The sequence below is a fragment of the Bos grunniens genome, chromosome 23 (genome assembly GCF_055505025.1).
Source record: "Bos grunniens cultivar Pamir isolate PY7600 chromosome 23, Bosgru_T2T1.0, whole genome shotgun sequence".
Taxonomy (NCBI): domain Eukaryota; kingdom Metazoa; phylum Chordata; class Mammalia; order Artiodactyla; family Bovidae; genus Bos; species Bos grunniens.
The window spans coordinates 13,059,262-13,080,500 of record NC_141187.1 but is presented as its reverse complement, the minus strand read 5'-3'; the positions used below and the strand labels follow the sequence as shown (position 1 = coordinate 13,080,500).

The window sequence follows — 21,239 nt, the reverse complement described above, 5'->3', positions numbered from 1 at the left end:
AAACACGATAAACCACATTATCTGTGAGCCATTCCTATTCAATCTTGCTTTCCATTCCCAATGGCAACTCCTGTCTCCTCAGAACCTTTAAATTCTGAACTGAATTATGAGGCCAATTTACTTTCTTCACTCAAACTGTTCAAACCACATCCCCAAGACATAAAGTTCCATTTCATTTAAAATCTGTAAAGATAAACCACTACAGGTATTTTAAAATTCATGTCAAACACATAAGTTTCTAAATTTTCATCAAAAAGGGAAATTCTTCAGTTAAAAAAAAAAACCCTAAGACAATCCTTATTTGCAATTACAGATATAGTTTTATTACCTGGGTTTAAAAAACATAATTTCAACAGAGAAAAAAATTATATATATATATGAAAATGCTGAGAAGTCTTATTGTACATATGTGTGTTTTTAATTTTCTTGAATTGGTCTTCACACCAAAAAGGCTGTTCCACCAGTGTGCATCGTTGGTGCTAATGTGAACTGGTGCAGCCACTGTGCAAACAGTATGGAGGTGACTCAAAAAATCAAAAATTGAACTACCATGTGAAATGGCAATTCCACTTCTGGGTATCCATCTGAAGGAAATAAAATAACTATCTTACAAAGGTATCTGCACCCCCACATTCACTGCAGCATTATTAATAATTACCAGGACATGGAAACAACCTAAATCTGTATAAATGGATGAACAGATATAGGAAGGGTTTTATAGATACAATGGAATATTATTCAGCCATGAGAAAGAAGGCACATCTGTTATTTGACACACCACGTATTGGCCTTAAGGGCATTATGCTAAGTGAAATATGTCAGAGAGAGAAAGATAAATACTTTTTGACATCACTTATATGTGGAAACTTAAAAAAAAAAAAAAAACTCAGATAGGAAAAAGAGACTAGTGGTTGCCAGAGGAGGGGGTGGGCAGCAGATGAAATAGGTGGTGAAGGTGGTTAAAAGGTATAAACTTCCAGTTTAAGATAAGTCCTGGGGATGTAATGTACAGCATGCAGACTACAGATAACTATACTGTACTGTATACTTCAAAAGCTGCTAAGAGAATAGATCTTGAAGATCTCATCACAAGGGGAAAAAAATTATTGTAACTATGTTTGCTAATGGATGGGGAGTTTACTGCAGTGATCATTTCACAACATAAACATATATTAAATCATTATATCAATTATATCTCAGGTTTTTTTTTTTAAAGGCTGTTCCACACAGATATAATACCCTTGACAATATGCTATATCCCTTCTCCTAACCATTCTTCATCACATCCCACAGGGAATAAGAATCCTGAAGGAAAATCTATAAACCTTCCCATGTAGAATCATGGTAACTATTTAACAGTTCTCATGTTTAATTAAGAAACTATCATATTGCTTCTCTTAGATCCCCAGATAAGTGTGCAATTATGGAGAAAGTTATCTGGTAAGAACATAGAGAAATTGCCTACATAAGTGAACGCAACCATTTGTATTCACTTTAGCAGCAGCAGCAGCATATAGGCAATTTCCCTTTATGTAGATAGAGTCAGGCCTCAAAGCAAAAGTCCCATTTAATTTTTTATTTAAATTCAAAAACAGCTTTAAAGTTGTCACTAATCTTAATTAATCATGGTATGCTTCATCAGCCATATAAACTTGATAAAACCTTTACCCTTAAATGACCTTTTGGGAAAGAATAAATGTCTCTAAGTCCTCAATGATACGAGAATGCCCCACACTCAAGCAGCTTAGTGTATGCTATCTACCCAATCCATCCACCCATTTTGGACAAAAACGATTTGACCTGATGGACGTCAACAAATGGTCCAAAGGCCACTTGTACGGAATTGTCTGGCTTGTCTTGCAAAATAGGTGGATGTCTAGCCTTAGAGTTAGGCAGTTTTTATAATCAAAGCCATGAGTAACCATTTGAAAATATGTTTGACAAATCAATTTGGTTAAACCAGATGGAAAAGCTGTGAAAACTAAAGCTTTTCAACAATTAACACCAAACAGATCACTGTTAAAAAGACAAAGTATAACTTAAAGAATAAAATTTAACTCACAAAATTTTATGTCATTCCCTTCTTGAGTGCATTTTTAAAAAACAATACTGAGACCAGATCCAGACTAAACAGGAAGCAGTGCCATGTTTCAATTTTCCCATTTCTACCAACCCCCTGGCGGGGAAAGACCATGTGTGCAGAGCAGAACACACGGAACATATTTTCTGTCCCTACTACCAACAGGTCAAAATTTTAGCAAGCACTAAAAACAGTGAAATTTTAAAATAAAGCTCGTTACCCATACTTAATGCCTACTAAGAAGTATTTGTAAGTAAATTCTGGAATGTGAAAATCACACATAATACCTAGGCTCCATGACCCTTTTCCAGCTCTCTCTTTAGTTATAGCCAGAGGAGCACAGGTTTTTATCTGCACCCAGACATATGCAGAATAAAAACCTAGCACTTTCATGACTTGTAAATGGAGATGTTAACAATAGTTTTAACCCCTGTAAGTCTTTCTTACTTCTTTCTGTGAAATACAGAATCATACTACATCAGAGGATTAACCTAAGGATTAAATCAACTGAAAGTGTAAAGATGCTGGGGTGGTGCCTTCCACTGTACCCCAAATAAATCACGCTAACATCCTACTCAAGCCTCTTGTCATGGAAGGTCTGTCCTTCACATCCCCGCTTCTGCTATCGGAACTATATCCATTCTTCAGAATCTTTTAAGTCATTCTGATGCCTGCCTTATCTTTAACACAACAACAGCCTTCCTAATCTTTAATATTCAAATGTATTTAATACCTAGTAGCATTCATCATTCTATTTAATGAGACACTGCTCCAGATTTTAATATTTCAAAAGCATACAGTATAGATCTCAAGCAGAGAAAAAGCTCCAAGCTTTCATGGAGTATCATCTCATCTTATGTTCACCTCAACGCCTACTGGGGCTTTAACAGATACTAAGCAATATTCAGTAAATAAATGCCATATAAATAAACAACCAATTAAAGGCACATAAACCACAAGTCGTTCTGGTCAGAAAAGGTAGCTGAGTTGGCTTTTGAGAACACAAAAAAGAAAATTTACGACACATGCTATAACTAACATCTAGTCTACCTTTTTAGAAGAAATGCTAAATGAGTATCCCCCTGAGCATTAACACTGGAACAAGTTACAAACAAGGAAAGACATAATGCAATCAATTCCTTACCCAAATGATACCTCTAACATTAGCCACTTCTACAAAGAGTATAAAATTTAACAGATATTCTCAGCTCAGAATTAGCATTCTGTTTTCCCCTAATTCATTGTATTTCTAAAGAGTCAGCCAGCAGGGGAAGAGGAAGCTCATTAACTAGTCAAATAATAAGGCTAACAAATTTTTAAACTGTGGAAAATCTAATTAAACTTCTGAATATTAATCACAAGAGTCACCAGTGCCCATATATTTATAATATTTTATAATATTATTTTCACATCATATAAATGGAAATACTCCATCAAACTGTCACTACTCACCTCAACTTCTTTTGGGATATAGAGGTACATTCCAAACAAATAAAATGTAAACACACATCTTTTTGAAGCCAGAAAAATCAGTATTAATCAAAAGTCAAATGACAGTGGAGAAAAGTTGCTACTTTCTGAAACATGACCCAAACTGACTGAAGTACAAGGCCAGCCTCATAATCCCAGCAGTGAAAGTCGCTCAGTGGTGTCTGACTCTTTGCGACCCCGTGGACTGTACATAATCTCAGTGACCATTTATCAATTTAGTCTTCATCTGCTGTTCATCCCAAAGCTTCATCTTTTGGGACCCTCCCCAAAAGCAAACCTCATCTTTAGTCTGTGACCATAAGATTCATCAGAAAATAGCTAGGGCCCTAGATTATATATTTCTGAGATGCAGTTTAAGGAGCATCACAGTATCTGTTGACAATTAGACAAGCACAGTTACAAACGATATGGAGAAGAACTTACAACAAGAGGAAACACTGAAAGTTAAGTTCAAATTGCCAAACACAGACTACTCAGATAAAACCTGCTCTAGGCAAAAGTGAGTCATGATTGTCTTTATTAAAAAGGGCTGAGACAGGGCTTCCCTGGTGGCTCAGTGGTAAAGAATCCGTCTGCCAATGCAGGAGACATCCCTGATCGGGGAGGATCCCTCATGCCCCAGCGCAACTAAGCCCATGCACAACTACTGAGCCTGTGTTCAAGAGCCCAGGAGCTGAAACAACAGAGCCCACGCGCTCGAGGGTGCATGCTACACGACAAGAGAGCCCACCACAGTGAGAAGACCACACGCCGCAATGAGAGGAGTCTGTATAGCAACAAAGACCCCACACAGCCAAAAAAATTAACATAGAATATTTTTTTAATTTTTAAAAAAGGACTGAGACAGACAAAATGTAATACTGTAATGTAATACAATATTGTATTACAATACAATAATGTATACAAAATGTAATACCTAAATTTTCTTTGTTCTACTTAAAAAGTACTTCCATATATGTTATCATATTTGATCCCTAACACAACCTTTCTGAAATGCAGGAAACATGCTTACTTTACAATGAAAAAAATTAAGATGTAGAGAGAGTCTGTCTTACAAAGCTAACAAGTGGTGGGGAAAAGATGTAAACTTAGGACTTTCTCGTTCCAAAGGCGTAACTCTTTGCATCACAAAATGATGTCTTTCTAAAGCAAGGGCTAGAACATGGTATTGGAAATGTGATTAACCTGCTTCCATAGACACAAAAATATTTTTTAGTAATAGATACATGAACAATTATATGCCAACACACTGGGCAACTAGAAAAAATAAATTCTTAGACACACACAACCTAACAAAATGAGTCATGAAGACAGAAAAGGCTGAACAAACCAATTACTGGTTAAAAAAAAAAAAAAAAAAAAACTATTCAGTTGCTCAGTTGCATCCAACTCTTTGCAACCCCATGGACTGCAGCATCAGTAATCAAAATCTTTCCAACAAACAAAAGTCCAGGCACAGATGGCTTCACTTGTGAATTCTACCAAACATTTTCAAAAGAATTAATACCAATCCTTCTCAAACCCTTCCAAAAAAAAAAGAAGTGGAGCGAATACTTATAAATTCTTTTTATAAAGCCAGCATCACCTGATAACAAAACCAGGCAAGAAGAGTACAAGAGAACTATAAACCAGTATCCGTAATGACATAGATGCAAAAATTCTTTAAAAAAAAAATTAGCAAATCAAATTCAACACTATTATTAAAAGGATCATACACCACAATTAAGTGGGATTTAGTCCAAGGATGCAAGGATGTTTCAATATCCACTCATCAATCAGTGTGACACAAACAACAAAATGAAAGATTAAAAACCGTATGATCATATCAATAGGTGCAGAAAACCAACTCAAGATGGATTAACAACTCCCAACACAGAACTTGAAACCATATAACTCCAAGAAGAAAACAGTAGATAAGCTCCACGACATGAGCTTTGACAACGATGTGTTGGATCTGACACCAAAAGCAAAACATTAAACAAGTAGAAAGTAAATTAAAAAAATCTGCACAGCCAAAGAAATCAATAGACTGAAAAGGCAACCTACAAATGGGAGAAAACGTTTACAAATCATGTATCTAATAAGGGTTAATATCTAAAACATATAAAGAACTCATAACAGCAAAAAAGCAAACAATCCAACTAAAAAATGAGGAGAGGAACTGAGTACATTTTTCCAAACAAGACATATAGACAACAGGTATAAGAAAAAGTTGATATCAGAGAGGATCACCAAAAACTTGGAAGAAAGAATAAGCATTCACATCACAATCAAGATCCTAAATGCCTCACCAAAGAACTATTGTATCTCTCTTGTGAACCTCAAACTTCTAACAGCTTGCCTTCTAAACTGCTCTTATTACTAAATTTATTGGTTTACCTTTTTTGGACCAAAACATATAGAACTGCAGAAGCTTCAGATCAGCACAAACCACCATAATTAATACAATTTTAAGCCAGCCCATTCTTCACAAGTGAAAAGGAGAAATAAGAAATAAAATTTTTTGAAATTTAATCTTAATCTATGAAGTCTCATTATTAATATTAGCAATACCTGTATTTTATACATGAGAACACAGACATTGCCCAAGATCAGTCAGGACTGTAACAGAAAAGTTGATTCCAGAATCCTCTATTAACTACTATATTAGGTTGGTACAAAAGTAACTGAGGTTTTGAATTGTTGAACTTTGCTGTTTGATACTGGAATACATTCTTAAATATGGTTATGTTATACATCATTTTAATGAGCATTTCTTGTTTTATTTTTTGTTACTGACTTATTACTTGCTGTTTATATTTATTTTAGTCTATGGAAATGATGTTAGACAAAAATCAAATTCCAGCAGTTTTTTTTTAATTCAAGTTCAAAATGGGTCATAAAGCAGCAGAGACAACTCGCTACAAAGACATGTTTGGCCCAGAAACTGCTAACGAAGGTACAGTACAGTGGTGGTTCAAGAAGTTCTGCCAAGGAGATGAGAGCCTTGAAGATGAGGAGTGTAGCGGCCGGCCATTAGAAGCTTGCAATGACTGATTGAGAGCAACTGTCGAAGCTGACCCTCTTAAAACTACACGAGAAGCTGCTGAAGAACTCAACGTAGACTATTCTACAGTCATTCGGCATTTGAAGCAAATTGGAAAGATGAAAAAGCTCAATACATGGATGCCTCATGCTACTGCTGCTGCTAAGTCACTTCAGTCGTGTCCGACTCTGTGTGACCCCACAGACAGAAGCCCACCAGGCTCCCCCGTCCCTGGGATTCTCCAGGCAAGAACACTGGAGTGGGTTGCCATTTCCTTCTCCAATGCAGGAAAGTGAAAAGTGAAAGTGAAGTCGCTCAGTTGTGCCCGACTCTTCGAGACTCCATGGACTGCAGCCCACCAGGCTCCTCCGCCCATGGGATTTTCCAGGCAAGAGTAATGGAGTGGGGTGCCATCGCCTTCTCTGGGGTGCCTCATGAGCTGACCAAAAAATCAAAAAAATCATCATTCTTAATTGTCATCTTCTCTAATTCTACACAACAATAATGAACCACTTCTTGACAGGATTGTGATGTATGATAAAAAGTTGACTTTATACAACTGGCAAAAACCAGCTCAGTGGTTGGACTGAGAAGCAGCTCCAAAGCACTTCCCAAAGCCAAACTTCCGCCAAAAAAAGGTCATGGTCACTGTTTAGTGGTGTGCTGCCTGTCTGATACACTACAGCTTTCTGAATCCTGACGCCACCATTACATCTGAGAAGTAGGCTCAGCAAATCGATGAAATGCACCAAAAACTGCAACACCTGCAGTCAGCAGTGGTCAACAGAACGGGCCCAAGTCTCCATGACAATGCTCGACTACACATCATACAACCAACACTTCCAAAGCTGAAAGGACGGGGCTACCAAGTTTTGCCTCATCCACCATATTCACATGACCAACAGACTACCACTTCTTTAAGCATTTCAACAACTTTTGTAGGTAAAACGCTTCCACAACAAGCAGGAGGCAGAAAATGCTTTCCAAGAGTTCGGTGAATCTCAAAGCGTGGATTTTTAGGCTACAGAATAAACAAACATTTCTCATTGGCAAAAAATGTGTTGATTGCAATGATTCCTATTTTGATGAATAAAGGTGTGTTTGAGCCTAGTCATAATGATTTAAAATTCACAGTCCAAAACCACAATTATGTTTGCACCAATCTAATATAATCATGCCCTAATATGTCCCTCCATTATATTTTTAAATTATATCAATATATGCGCTGTTTACCTGAACTTATGTCTCCCCTAAAGATGGCACATTCAGAAAAATATTTTGCATGTTGATTTCTCCCTGTCTGGTGGACTTATAGTGGGGTTAGGCCACCATAAATGGCAAAGCAAGATAAAAGCCTTATTTTTGTGTGCTTGAATTTTCTATCCTGAACATATATTACTTTTGTAATCAAAAATACAATAGGCGTTATAATATTTGTTTTTCCCCTCAATAATTTATTTTGGCAGGAATTTTTACGCAATCTACTTACTTATCCAAGTTTCTAACAGTACAGTTTAGAGTCTTAGAGGTTTTAGTATTTTCTTCCTACTTCTTGTATATATGACACTGCTCACAAGCAAAAACTTGGAAACAGAACAGACTTATAAAATGTACTGTTTAAGCAAATTTTATATACCATAAGTTCCCTTCCGGAGTACAAAACTAATGTTTGGAACTCAGAACTCCTCACTTTCCCTTAAAAGCAAAGTTGTAAGTATGGTTAAAGCTCCTAGATTATCCCAGAAAGATTATTTAACCATATTATTACTGAATTCTAGTAATAGATTGGAGAAGGCAATGGCACCCCACTCCAGTACTCTTGCCTAGAAAATCTCATGGGCGGAGGAGCCTGGTAGGCTGCAGTCCATGGGGTCACTAAGAGTCAGACATGACTGAGCAACTTCACTTTCACGCATTGGAGAAGGAAATGGCAACCCACTCCAGTGTTCTTGCCTGGAGAATCCCAGGGACGGGGGAGCCTGGCGGGCTTCCCTCTATGGGGTCGCACAGAGTCGGACACAACTGAAGCGACTTAGCAGCAGCAGCAGAAGCAGCAGTGATAGGATTACTGACCTAGGTATCAAAATCCAGGGTCAAGCTATACAACAGCAAGAAACAGAAGTTTTAAAAAATCCAGCTTTTTTTGAAGCTCAGGAACACTCCTCGGCACATTTTTTAAACAGGCAGTTTGCCTTGTCATCTTCAGATGGCCCTTTAGTGTATGCCCCCTCCCCATCCCTGCTCTCATGTGACCCCTGTGCCCACCTGTTATGGAACTCCACCTCAAGCCTGGTCTCCCATGATGCAACCTTACCCAGTCCCCTCTTCACACCGATCTTACCAATGTAAGCCTCACTTTCAGGTGTTAAATTTAGAGTGATATGAATGAACCAACTCACACTAAATCCCTTAATTCTAAGCTGGAGCATTTCTGATCACATAAAATGAAGTGAAATATTCAGACCACACCAAAACAGACATTATGACCTAGAAGTGCACCAATCACAATCAACTTCTCACAACTCTTCTACGCTTTTTTTTTCTAAGCCCACCAAGGTTTGAAAAGAACCAAATCATCAAAGATATCTACAGTGGAGAAAAGATTAAAAGCAGAGAGAGGACACCCTCTGAGAAACTTAAAAGTTTAGAAATACAGTACACAAAGAACATGTGAAATTAAAGAACTATGACTTAGTTTAAATTAACACCAAATGTTAAGGGAATACAAAAATTATATCTTTAGAGACGGTATACCTGCAGCTGACCCTGGAACAATATGGGGTCAGGGGCACTAACTCTTCATGCCATCAAAAATCTATATATAACTTATAGTCAGTCATCTGCATCTGCAGATTCAATCAACCAGAGTTTATGTAATACTGTAGTATTTACTACTGAAAAAAAAAATCCACATATAAACAGATCTGAGCAATTCAAACCCATGTTATTCATGGATCAACCTTATATGACTAGTAGGAGGCAGTAAGACATTCCAGGAAGAGAGAAAATGAGAAGGCAAGGAGTTTGGAAAGCAAGATAGGTCCGTGAGGTAATAAAGATACCACACTGGGTTAAAAAAGGAAAGGAGCGTGGTTTTGATCTGGAGGTACATGGGACCAATTTGAAAAGAAGATCTCAAGCAAACAGTACAGTACAGAACTGAACAGACTAAAACGGGACCACTTCCAGGCAATCCTTTGCTTTGCAGAGTGTCCTATATACTGTAGGATGTTTAGCAGTATTCTTGGCTTCTACCCACTTGATGTCATTAGCACCTCTTCTCCACTAAGTGATAACAACTAAAAATATCTCCAGACACTGTCACATGTCCTCCAGGGGACAAATTCAACCTCCCCACCACCCGTGAAGAACCACTTACCTAGTCTAAGCCCTTTTATGAGATAAGGAAACTGAGTCTCAGGGAAGTCACATAACTTGCTAAGATCACATAGCCTGATTCTGGTTTTGTCAAGAGCTAGAAGATAAGTCATGGAGAAGGCAATGGCATCCCACTCCAGCACTCTTGCCTGGAAAATCCCATGGACAGAGGAGCCTGGTGGGCCACAGTCCATGGGGTCGCTAAGAGTCAGACAAGACTCAGCGACTTCACTATCTCTTTTCACTTTCATACATTGGAGGAGGACATGGCAACCCACTCCAATGTTCTTGCCTGGAGAATCCCAGGGAAGGGGGAGCCTGGTGGGCTGCCATCTATGGGGTCACACAGAGTCAGACACGACTGAAGCGACTTAGCAGCAGCAGAAGATAAGTTTAAGAACCATGTTAAATTGGGCTTGCAATCTTCTTAAGGAATGCTTAGAAATATTTCTAATGATTCTTTAGAAATTATCACAAAATTATTTTTGATGCCTAAACTGGACATTTTAGATGTAACACATACTATATATGCTATAATCTTTTTTCTTATTTCTGTACTGCTTTAAAGAATTCATGTTTAACCAACAAGTCCCAAACAAAGCAAAAAATATATTAAGCTACAAAAGGAACCAAAGCAGGAACCGGGCAACTACGGTAAAACATTAACTGGTCAGATCCCTGAGTACCTGAGGAGTCTAAGAAGCCAATTTTTCCTAACAGCTGAAAACCTATCCTTGTAAGTACCAAGTTGTGGTTCCCCATGTCCCCAGTTTTAACTGTCTTGGGCAGTTATCTTTATTTTATATACTGCCCTGCCCTCTTAAGCAAAAATATAAAAATACCACATAAAATTTAACTCTATTTTAAGATTCAGGGTTATTATGAAATCCATTTATAATTATACTACAACGCTTTGAGATCAGAGATTATTATAAGGAAGGAACAATTAGTTTTATGTGGCTTATGTAAAGTATGCTGCTGCTAAGTCGCTTCAGTCATGTCCGACTCTGTGCGACCCCATAGACAGCAGCCCACCAGACTCCCCTGTCCCTGGGATTCTCCAAGCAAGTACACTGGAGTGGGTTGCCATTTCCTTCTCCAAAGCATGAAAGTGAAAAGTGAAAATGAAGTCGCTCAGTCGTGTCTGACTCTTAGTGACCCCATGGACTGCAGCCTACCAGGCTCCTCTGTCCATGGGATTTTCCAGGCAAGAGTACTGGAGTGGGTGCCATTGCCTTCTCCTATGCAAAGTATATGTGGATAAAATTAGGTGGTTAGGTAAAACAGTATAGTCTGAAGTCAGACTACAGAGTTTCTGAATTTCATTTCAAAGAGTAAGCATTCATCCTGTTCTTTTGGTGCGTAAATGACATTAACAGGTCTGTTTTCCAAAGATCATAAATTAATGAAATGACAGAAAGCCCAGAACCCAGTAAGAAGTTCCATTTAAACACAACAGGCCAAACAGGAGGCAGAGGCTGCCTGACCTACTGTGGCAGTGATGGTAAAGAGGGAGAGAAAAATATAAGATATAGGCAGAAGATCAGTTTGGTGAATAATGGAGGAGGTATAGAGGTCAAAGATGACTCTGGCTTCTGGCTACATAGGTATAACTAAGCTGGGAAAACAGTAAAAGAACCTCATTTCCAAGGAAAAAGATCACAAGTAAGATTGGGGTTTTAAAGTCTAAACTCATTGAACTCAGTAACCTAGGTTTTATTTAAGCAAGTTAAATCTCTACTAAATTTCACCCTCAGTGAAAAGGGGAGAAATAAGACACATCCAATTTATTTGTGAAGACTGAATAACACGGTAATAGCACTTTGGAAAGAACCAGTCTAAGAAATGACTTTTTCTCTTTTTTTTAAATTCCTGGCAAAACTACCCCTAAGTACAATCTTCACTGGGTACCTTTATTTCCCTATCTAAAACCTTTCCAATCACCCTAAAATAATTCACATTCAGGCCACAAATGGCTTCTTCCTGGACGTTCTGGTCCATTGTGCTGGCTGTTTTATTTCAGCACTGTGTTTCACCTCTGCCGTGACAGTCTTTATAGCATGTGTTTTTTCAGGAAAATTACAAGGACATTAATTCTTAAAGTTTCTTTTCCATTAACACATTTTTCATCTCTTTGTGTTTCTTCTACTCTATCTTATCTACTTCCTACTACCCCAATCCTACTTCAGATCTGTACTACATACTTCAATAGCTTGAAAGTCTCCAACTTTTTCCAAAAAGTTTAAAAAAAATTCACCCCACTACCACCATTAGCCACCCCCCAAAATCCTCCTGGCTGTGAAGTTCTGACTCTTCTGGACAAAAAGGGAGAAGTTAACATGTGTTTCTCTTTGTGTTAAACCTCAAGAGAGAAAAGGGTAAAAGCTGGAACATCATACACTCTCCCTTTCAAAAGAACTTCCAAAACTGACTCAGACTCTGTAAAGAAAACCATAAGTTTAACAAAGACTAAGAACGGACAGGTAGGAAAAAGGAGAAGAACAGATGACTGTAACACACAACCTGCCAGTTGGTCCTGTATTTCACTGGACACGGTTCACAGCCTGTAACTGCCATCGTGTCCTTCAAGAGTAACTGCCCTCCAGAAAAATTCCTGTTTAGATGAAGGATGGATATCAGACACGGAATTAGACAACATTCATATGTTGTCAGAGGTGAATCAATTAGATAATCCCTCTAAGAACTTATTAAAGTTATCAAAGTGTGGTCCCCAGAGGAACATCAGCATGCACGTCACCAGGGAACTTGTCAGAAATGCAAATTCTTCGTCTGCATTTCAACAAGTCTTTCATGTGACTGATACAACCTACCATTAAGATCCTCAGCACCTCCTTGAATCTAGGTTTATTAGGTACACAATGGTGCTTGCTCTCTGATTAATGTTGAGATTTCCCTGTATTCTTGAATATCTAGAACAGTGCCTGACACAGACTATCTGACTCAATAAATGTTTACTGAATGAACTGAGTGGCCTTAAAATAAACTTCCCCCTTACTAAAATCGTGTTAATGGTTTAGTATTAACCAAAGTTATACAACCAACTCATATATATATAAGAACCAAAGTTCTTATAACCAAAGTAATCTTAATTAAGCAACGTGCACAGAGAGCTGTGATGGTCAAGTGGTTAAGGCCTTGGACTCAAGATCCCACGGGGTCTCCCCAAGCAGGTTCAAACCCTGTTCACAGCACTTCTCAGCGCTTTCCTGTTCAAGTCACAGAATGACTGGGCTCCCCTGGTAGCTCAGACGGCCAAGAATCTGCCTACAATGCAGGAAACCAGGGTCAGGAAGGGTCTGAGACCCCCAAGGATCTCCCTTGGGTCAGGAAGATCCCCTGGAGGAGGCCATGGCAACATTCTCCAGTATTCTTGCCTGGACAATCCCCACGGACAGAGAAGCCTGGAAGGCTACAGTCCATGAGGCTGCAAAGAGTCAGGCAGCACGACTGAGCGTCGAAGCGCAGCATAGCACCTGAATAATAAAACAGTATTCACTGATATGTTTTAAGATTTCTGTCAAACTTTGGAGTTGATTTTTTATTTAAAGATCTACTTCTACAGGAAAACATGACGTTGAAGAACCTCACTTGTCAAAATTAGATGTAAGTTAACAAAAGTTCCATACAAAATAGAAGTTTAAAGGAAGAATTCGATAGCTTTCTCCTCAATAGTCCTTATTAGCCCCGTCTATAACTGTCTTCAGCTTCATATAATTCAAAACCAATAGTATTAATTTAAGCAGGAAACATATCCCTCCCCTATTTTTTCAAATAAGTCTTCATTGGCACCCTCTCCAGTTTAAAAGTTCCACAGCAAGTTCAAGTTATGACAACTCAAGCAGTTCTATTTCTGCATTTCCTAATTAAAAACTTACCAGAAAAATGATTTCTAACCAAAGCCAGAAAGAAGTTAGCAGAGAGTAGTTCATGATTAGGCTACAGAAACAAAGGGAACTCCACAGAGGCAAACTACCCGGTTTCCCCATTCAGTGCTGCAACTTCAGAAATCTAACAATCCTTCATTTACTCAAAAAATGAAAATGATAGGAAAATTCCCTAGTGTTGACAGCAGGTGATTTTTAACTTCACTGCTGCCTGACAGGCACCTACAGGCTTTACCTGGCCTCAATCTGTCCAGTTTGGAACTGCCAATTAGTAGCTTCTCAAAAGCAAATCTCAATGAAAGCCATTAAAAAAAGGGCTTTTCAAAGTGTCAAATACAATGGATAAGTCAAACTCAGCACGTTAGAACAAAATAAAACCTGGGTGCCCAATCCAGGCTGTAATTGTCAGAGCCAAGGGACAAAGGATATCACTCCAGTGCAAAAAAAGGATCAAATTCTCAAAACAAATTCTCAAATACTCCTCCTCTTAAATACAAATACTCTTAAATACTGCAGCAGTCGAACAGGTGTCTTCATTCCTAAGCTCACCCTTTCTCAACTGAGGTTCCGCAAGACAGAATTAAGCACTAATGCCCTAAAGCACAGGCTGGCAAACCTTTTCTAAGTATTTTAGGTCTGTCAGACCACATGGTCTCTGTCACAACTACCCAATTCTGCCAGTGGAGCTTGAAAGCAGCTGTCAACAGTTAAGTAAATGAACGAGGGTGACTGTTCCAATGAAACTATTTATGGACACTGAAATCTGAATTTCATATAATATTCACAGAAATACTATTCTCTTTGCAATAAGCATAAAACATAAAATGATTCTTACAAAAGATTTTAGTTCTTTGGCTAGATGTAGCTGAGCAGCAGTTTGTCAACCTATTCCCTAAACCATCCTTTGTATATAAAAGATTAACATCTCTCTTATGCATGCAGAATGGTACTAATTACACACCATACTACAGAGAATTGAAAAAATGCCACTCAAATCATTTTTCATATGTCTACAGTGCTCTATGTAGTACAATAATACTCTGTCTAGTATGAAACTAACTGGTGAGATTTTGTTAGCAGTTGTTAACTTGGACAAATAACTTTAAGAAGAGTAACTTTTAAATTGTGCAAAGTCTCAAAATACAATATAAACAGCAACTTTCATATCCAGTATATGAAGTCACTCAGTCCTGTCCAACTCTTTACAACCACGCTCCTCCGTCCGTGGGATTCTCCAGGCCAAGAATACTGGAGTAGCCTGCCATTTCCTTCTCCAGGGGATCTTCCCGACCCAGGGATTGAAGCCGGGTCTATCTGCATTGCAGGCAGACGTTTTACCGTCTGAGCCACCAGGGAAGATCCATATTGCACTGGATAATATAAATCAAACTACTACAAATTAAATCTCTGGTTAGTAGGGACTTCCTTGGAGGTCCAGTGGTTAAGACTCCACGCTTCCACTGCAGGGGTCACAGGGTCAATCCCTAGTCAGGGGACTAAGATTCCACATTCTGCACAGCATAGCCAGAAAGAAAAAAAAAGAAATCGCTGGTTAATATACTGCCAGAAATAGGAAAGCCCAGAATTCAATGATCTTTCAATGTATTTTGTATCTTCAGATACTGTTTCTTCGGAAAGCAGAACCTACCTGATTTAAAATCACAAGCAAAAATTACAGGATTGCCTCAGACACTTACATAACTAGACTTGAGTTCTAGCTCCACCTCTTTCTAGAGGAGTGAGCCTGAGCAAGTTCCAGACTCCCTTTACTCAACTGTTAAGGAGAGGAAATATTTGCAACCCTCCTAGAGTCAAAAGTACATAACCACACTTAAGCGAAGAGTCTTGTGTACTACACAGTGCTACAGAAATATCAGTTGCCATTATTAGGTGCTCAATGGCTTTCTTCATATTCTCTCTTTCCACTTTTTTTTAAAACCACCCTCCAGTGCTAGTTTCTGCCAAGCCGCAGGTTTAGAGGAATACTGTGCATCTAGTTGTACTTCATTCAACACATTAAATTTAAGCAAGAGAGGCTCTGTGAGGGCAATAAAGATGACTGAGATGGTCTCGGCACTCAGTTTAGAATAAACTCAAACACGAAGACATGGTCAGTTAGTGCTCTAAGAGGAACAAATAAACCAACATGAATACTGTAAGATAAGAAAAAGTTTCACGGGTATATAATAAGGCCCCAGGTAGGTGATGGGAGAGAGACTGTACAGAGGGAACTGCAAAAGCACACGCAGAGGTAAGAGAACACTCCACACACTCAAGAAGGCAGGACAGTTCAAGTTCTAAAATTCCAAAAGGACAGTTTCATTTTTAAAATCTAATCGGAAGACAAAAATCCTCCCATTAAATCTCTGAAAAGCAAGTATCTTGAAGGATAAGCAAAGGGCTCATTTTAAGCTAAAGGGTTGGGAAAATTATAAACCATGCTAGCTAGCTTCAACCCACTTAATCATTTCCCAAAGCACTTTACAAACATGATCTAAGAGGATATGTGTATGGGGCACCAAGTTACAGGGAAGGGATGTCTCGTCTAGCAAATCTCTGAGGAGGTGGAGACTGGCATACCTGGCTCTCTTGATGACATGTGCATATTTGTGCTAAGTCACTTCAGTCGTGTCCAACTCTGCAACCCCATGGACTGTAGCCTGCCAGTCTCCTCCGTCCATCAGATTCTCCAGGCGCGAATACTGAAGTGGGCTGCCATTTCCTTCTCCAGGGGATCTTCCCAACCCAGGGATCAAACCTACATCGCTTACGTCTCCTGTATTCACAGGCAGGTTCTTTACTACTAGCACCACCTGGGAAGCCCCCTTGATGACACATTCAATGTATCAATCTGCTTCAAAGACCATCTCCTTAAATTCTGCAAGCTACCAGAGTTCTCAGTAAGAAAAAGCAGTAAGGCAAGTTAACTCTTAAGAGTTTTGTGTGCTTCCTTGAGAGCAGGGGGGAGTGGGAAACCTTGCCTGCTCCCTCTGGAGTTCATCTTCTTTCTTACATCATTAAAAACCTTGCCTATAAACTAATTTCATTGATGTTTTCTTCTCCTTTACCAAGAACAATAAAATAAATTTACCTTGACGCTATGCCTGAGCATGGTAAATTTTAACCCAGAAGGCTAGTGAGTGATGAAAACAATATTCTCTCATTGTCACCTCTCCCTCTCAAGACTGCCACTGCGTCAGTCACACCGCGAGTGGAAGATTAAAGACTGCCCAACTTTCTGCTAGGCCTCTGACGGAGAAGGCCATTCCCCACCCCACTCCCTTGAACCTGGGCAGGCTCTGTAAAACTGCTTTGACCATTACAGAGGTAACAGAAGTGATGCTATGCCCCTTTCCAAGCTGAGCCTGTCAACTCCTAGAAATAATCATAAACTGTTTTTTAAGGCCCTAAGTTTTAGAGTAATTTGCTAAGATAACTGGGGCTTTCACCACACTGCAACCAAAATACTGCTTCACTTATAAAAGGAAATAAAAGAGTTACAACTTATCGGACAGGTTTCTAAAAGAATATCCTGTCAACTCTCAGAGCATAAAAGAGACAACCAAAGTGCCCTAATTCCTCCTAAGAAACCAGAATGACCTAGTGTCAGTCAAGTTACTTGAAAAGGTTATAAAAATCAAACTCCATGAGTATACCCAAGTGATGCATTGACTCTTTACACCAAAAAGAACCCTCTGGTCTGGAAGGTTGAGATACCAAGAAGAAGTCATCTCCCGAAAGTAAGATTTAGAAAGGAGGTGGGTAAGAGACCATTTTCACTTTATGCTATATACAATTCTGAACTGCTTCAAATAAGCAGATAATACTTTTAAATATTTAAAAAGATATTTCCTTTGAAGAAACGAAACCACTGTAGCCCTAACAACTTTTAAATGCCTTTTTGTTGCACTAAGATGATGGCAAATACCATTCTTAGCTAGGCTTTCACAGAATGAAAGAATTGTGGCAGCCCCCAAATGGAAACCTATGCTTTCTCTGTATCTCTCTCTCATCCCACCAGCCACATGTCTCTGAACAGCGTGGCACTACCATTTAGCATGGGCTTCCCAGGTGGCGCAGTGGTAAAGAAAATAATTCCTCCCTTGAATATCTAAGTTTTCATAAACTGTCCACATCTCTCACCTATTCTCTTTAGACCAATTCCTTGCTTCTAAGAAACTCCATCAGGAAGCATATATAAGAAAGATGAAATTCAGAACATTTTGTTCTACTTCCAATTATTAATGTCATGTAAACAACCAAAGTGGGAAGGAAATCAACACAAGAAAAGCTACAAGCTTTCTAAATTATCACAGGGTTTTGCTAGGTTCTTCTCTGATGTTATCATTAAGTGTTTAAGACTCACTGTTGTCTAGAAGACTTTCCAAGGGCCTGTCCCAACCCTCAGTTTATGGCAGATTCCCTTAAAGAACAGAACCAAAGGTTTAGCAAGTTCCAGCTACCAACTTTTTCTTCCAAAACATTATTTATTAGAGTCCTATGATCTCAGATTCAAGTTATTCCACTTACTAAACCCTAATACTACAAGTCAGTTTCCATCCCTCAGAGGAAATCACAGAATACACAAATCAAGATATAACATGAACTGATAAATAAGAGTTCTATAAAAACTTGATTAACAAAGAAAAATGTAAATACAAGTTTGGCAAATTTAGATATTAAAAAAATCTTAGTAAAAATGACCAAGGATCACCCATACTAAATACATTAATAATACAGAGCAAGTCGAAGAACAAGAGATGGAGAAGAATCATGGAGCACTATTTTTCAAGTAGTATAATATATGCAAAGTTAAGAAATGATCTTATATACCCAGCATTACTCATACATCTATTAACTTTTGAGATATGTTCCAATCCCTTTTTTTTTTTCCCCTAAAAAACTACAAGGTTCCACATAGATGGTAGAAAAATTATTAGAGTTCTGAAAATGTTAAAGAACCATGAGATGTCTGATTCAGAAAAGAAAAGGAAAAGGGGTCTCATTTACCAAAGATTGTTGGATATAGTAAAGGTTTTTTAATGAGGGAAATGTCGAGTAACTGAAAAAACAGGCTCAAATGTCAAGTCATTAGGCAAACATGGTCTCTGAACAGAAATACAGTGGGCCACAAAATTCCCAAAACAAAACTCTCACATTAGCTCTCAGTGTTGCCTTTGGCTTCGGGGAGACAGGCAAGATTTTACAAAACTGGACCATAAATGAAAACAGGCACACTTTTGTTTAAAAAGTAAATCACCTTAATAGTCAGTACACAGTGGGCTAAAAGCATTAAGATTTAAAAAATCATCCCCAAGTAGAAATCAATACATAACACATGAGATGGTTTGCAACTGGGGTGCTCAAAGGGCTAAGGAATCTCACGTACCATATCTAAAATCAAATCAAAGAAACTAGAAAAACAAGGCTGAAATATAAAGCTATCTAAGAAAATCACAATCAATTCTTGTCCATTACCTGATGTTAGGTAAGAAGGCATGCTGATAAGCGACTTTTGTGTTATTGTTGTTAAAATTTAAAAAGCAAATTAGGGTATCTATAAACAGGAGAACAGAGGAACAAAACAGTGGTATACTCACACAATAGAAAATATTAAAAAGCACACAATAATAAAAGGAACAGACTGATGAATATCAAAACCACTATACTGAATCAGGGAAGCCTTACAAAAAGAATACATATCACCTAAATCCGTTTATATGATCTCCAAATCAGGAAAAACTGATCTACAGTAGGAAAAAAATTTTCCCAGGGACAGAAGAGGGGGAGGAGAATGACTATAAATTCAAGTACCTTGAATTCACAAAAGTAATGCTCTGAACTGAGGCAAACTTATAAAAGCATTATAGTCACAGATGTAGTATAACCTCAAAAGATTGTAGTCAACTGGTTCTGTTTTATTAATGTAATTAATCTTCCTCTTATCTCTGATTTTTCTAATCAACTGGCTTCATGAGTTTGGTTAGCATAATTATGGCCCCCAAAGTCTTAGGAAACCTTCAATATAAGAGTTTCATCCTTTGGAAGCAAAGGACCAGGCCACAGTTAGCAATATCTCAAAATTTTAACACCAGTCCTGTGAAGATAATCATGCCTGAAGCAGCCATCTGGTTTCTCAGCTGTAAAATTCAGGTTATTGTCCTGCCTACAACAGGCTTGTGAGGATAAATGAGGTAACATACATTAAAGTATTTTAAAAAGTTATTATGATTTCACAATGTCACTTACTGTTGGACAAATAAGGAAAGATTACTTCAACAGGAATAAGGTCACTTAAGAGAACTTTCCAGCACAAACACGTGACCCCCAGTAATTAGTGCTGACTCACAGATATCTGTATGAGTCAAGAACTACGAACTACTACCCCCCGTACGACAGGTCCTTTTGTATCACCCACGTTCAAGTACACAAAGTAACAGGGGAGACACACTGTCATAAAATGGCTCAGTGGCACTCTCTCAGTCAGCGCTACCTCTGGCAAACCCAAGGTTCACAACACTACTAAGCAATTTAAAAGCCCTAATTCAAGCAGTTATCACCAAATAAATTATCTTGACCATTGCAGACAGATTCCCCATGAAGACCAGCAGCAGCACCTAAGGATTTAATCAAGACCTCACTGTGATTTTGAAAATTTATCCTCAATCCCTACAGTTACTCAACAGATTCAGCAAAACTTTAAGATTATTCATTTCAGGCTATCATCAAAAAGTCTACAAATAATAAATGATGGAGAGGATGTGGAGAAAAGGGAACTCTCATACACTGCTGGTGGGAATGTAGATCGGTGCAGTCATGATGGAAAACAGTTCAGAGGTGCCTTAAAAACTACAAAGCACAGCTACCACATGATCCAGCAATCTCACTCCCAGGTATATTTTGGGGGAAAAAGAAAAGTTCAATTTTAGAAGACACATGCACCCCAATGTTCACAGCAGTACCATCTACAGTTGCCAAGACATGGATGCACCCCAAGTGCCCATCAATAGAAGACTAGTTTAAGAAGATATAACATAGGGGCCTCTCTGGTGGTACAGTGGGTAAGAACTCATCTGCCAAAGCAGGGGACATGGGTTCAATCCCCGCTCTGGGAGGACTCCAGGCTGCACAGCAACAAAGCCTGTGCGCCATAACTCCTGAGCCGATGCGCTAGCGCCCATGGGCCGCTAGGCCCACATGCTTATACTAAGTCCACCAAGCCCACATGCCGCAACAACTGAAGCCCATGTGCCCGGACTGTGCTCTATCTACATCGAGAGGAACCACCACAACGAGGAGCCCCAGGTCACCACAACTAGAGAAAGCCCACGTGCACCAGCAAAGACCGAGTGCAACCAAA

At 38.7% G+C, this 21,239-nt stretch overlaps 1 protein-coding gene and 1 non-coding gene across 6 annotated transcripts in view; one reads left to right on the top strand and one right to left on the bottom strand.

The window, feature by feature from the left end:
• The window catches only part of ZFAND3 (zinc finger AN1-type containing 3), a 324,986-nt gene that overhangs the window by 280,617 nt on the left and 23,130 nt on the right, over positions 1 to 21,239 (bottom strand). The window lies entirely within an intron of this gene.
• On the top strand, positions 13,105 to 13,186 carry TRNAL-CAA (transfer RNA leucine (anticodon CAA)). Its single transcript has one exon. It is a non-coding gene; the product is annotated as a tRNA-Leu (tRNA).